We start from the raw sequence: 2,915 nt of genomic DNA, 5'->3' as shown, positions 1-2,915 counted from the left end.
GTGTTTGTATGTAGTTATTAGGTCCCTTACCGCTGTTCCGTGTGTGACCTAATATCAGGAAATTTGCAATCATATTTTGTCTACTCCGATAGCGGAAACCCCCTAAATAGATTTAATAACCAAAAGGACTTGCATTGTTTTTCATAACCATAAATACCTCAGGAAAATGGCAATTTCAATAAAACAATCAACAAAACAACATTCACGTGCAGTCAAATATCCGAGCGCGAATTTGTACGAGCAGAGTCAAAGGTCGTGGAGACGAGCATGCACGGACAAACCAAGAGCTGAGCAGGTGATCAAAGGGCTGTGTTATCAATCGGTGTCGGCGTTATATTGATTAATTAAGTCCCAGTCATATTGTCTTCTCTTTAAGACGATTTCCTCTATTTTATGTGTCTTATAATCATCAGCTTGTTTCACAAACATTTCTCAAGAGCAATTTGACGTGGAGCCGATCCATCCACGGCTACCATCCGCTGTCATACAGAAATGGAGTATCGGTTTTCCAATACACGTACAATACCTCGACAAGTGAAAATTCCTGTAGAAAGGGCTATTCCTTTGTTTAACCTATAGGTCACGAGACAGATGATTCTCTTTATTATATTGTATATTGTCAGAGATGTGTTAACCTAAAACCGACTAATGTTTTATAACCTGACAAATATATTATATGATATGTTTTATGGTTTGACTTTAAGTCACGTACTAAACCTCTTCACTTGGACTGGAACGCGCGTTAACCACTAGTGACCATTTATGGTCCGTTTTGACCTCTTCGATACCTATTTAGGACAAATACGGAGACCGTGAAGTGCTACTTAAAACATCACATATCGGTATGAACCAGCCATAAACACCATGGTACATTCTCACTGGACTCTCCGATACGGACATGTCTCTACTTTTCGTATTTTACAAGATTATTTGACTTCAGTAGTCAATCTGATCTATTATTCAGAATTCAGATGACATTAAAGAACTTTCCGAACACGCGTTCCTTTGGCATACATACAGTTGACAACAGTCTGAGCAGACACAAAGATATGATAATGGTATAGAGAGTGTTTAATGAAAAAGCCAGGGCTTCCAGTTTTCCTCAAAAAGTAATGAATTACAAATAAGTATAATAATGGCATTAAGATTGCAAATCAGCATGATATAGGCCTCAGAATTATAAAGTCTATGGCATATGAACTTGTCCATTAATTGGGGTTACACAAAGAAGAATGTTGTGTACCCCCTAGGCCGGAAGTGTACACATCATTATTTCTGTGCTTTCGCGGTCTGCAGTCAAGTTTGAAATTCATCCTAGTTCCTAAAGGGGATTAGTGGCTAGGTTTGCCTGTGTTTTTTTTAAGTCATGAATGTGTAACTCTGGAGCCAATACTTGATGCTGCTTGTTAAACATAAAGCGTGACGAAATGAAATCACACACAAGTTTAATTGTAGCCCAGGGACACTCCAGACTTAATTTGATCAATTTTCACACTTTTGAATTTTTTTTATCCTGATAGATTTTACTTACTGTCCACAGATACCACATCTGTCATGGAACAAGGTTTCATTTCCCTTCTCCTTCCATTCATTCATCTAAGCACACACAGGTAAAGGGGAAGCATTATCGCTCCATATTACAGCGATATTACATCATTCAGCTTTGTACCAACCACTTGTCTGTGGTTCCATTCAAACCTATCTAACTGTCCGTTAAGCTGTGCGCCAATCTTACAAAACAAACTTACCAAAATAATAGTTAATATGATGGGGACTCGTCCACCAAGTTCTGTAGTTTCTATGTAACACAAGCCTTGGTTGTCACTGGTAGGTTAAGTAAGGTGTCAACCTAGGAATATAATCAAACAATGAGTTGGTATAAATTTGTCTACAAAGATTGTTGTCTTCTTTGTCCGCAACAAATAGATCAGTTTAAAAAAATCTGCGCCAATCACTAACCAAGGTAATACTGGACATTTGGCGAAATGAATGTATCCATATATTGAGAAACAAAACAAGTGTTACCATCCCAAAAACATGTTATATGAGAGCAAAAGAAATAGTCATGAAACATGCCAATACTAACAGACATAAAAATGAAATCAAAAACAATATCGTATATATTACAGTAACATTGCGTGGCCTATATATTAAATATCTTGTGGATGATGTCACTTTACAAAATTACTTATTAACTACATTATTGCACAACAATATAGAATTACAATAACTAAACTTCGTCTATCTACTCATAATCTCAATGTATAAGTTGGAAGAGGTGAAAACATTGTTAGAAATAATGGACTTTGTATAACTTGTATGGAAGACAAAAACGAGGAAAAATTCATTTTCACTCAAAATATTTGAATTTAAGGAAGAAATATCAAGTATTCCTGGCATAAGCCATCTGTATAAAATCTGAATAGTATGAGAGAACTCCAAAGATTAGAAAATATAGTGTTTGTGCAAATAAAATTAAAGCATAATAATGCGTAGCATGTATAACAATAATAGATAAGTATTCCATGCTTTGTTCTAATAAATACTTATAAAAACTGATTGGCAGTTAGATTAAAAGCGAATGACCAAACAATATTTGTCTGTATCTGATATGACAGACGTACGACAAGTGTTAGAATAATGTCACAATACATTTTAAGATTAATTAATGTGCAGTTGGTTGGTTCATTACATGGACTATTAGGTTAATATTTTACCAGTGTTATTAATTTTTCTCGACTTTAAAAGTTAAACAGTGTATTGAAATTAGACATTCTGGTCCAAGTCCAAAGTTCAAAGATTCCAATGCGAATACAACAGACTTCCTTGACTTTCCATACAACTATGGGTCTGTTTTATAGTAAAAGAAAATAATGTTGGTAGAAAAAAGAAACCAAATACAACTACATGTGTAA

The sequence above is a fragment of the Argopecten irradians genome, chromosome 3, assembly GCF_041381155.1.
Source record: "Argopecten irradians isolate NY chromosome 3, Ai_NY, whole genome shotgun sequence".
NCBI lineage: Eukaryota > Metazoa > Mollusca > Bivalvia > Pectinida > Pectinidae > Argopecten > Argopecten irradians.
Note: the sequence above shows the minus strand (reverse complement) of the source record.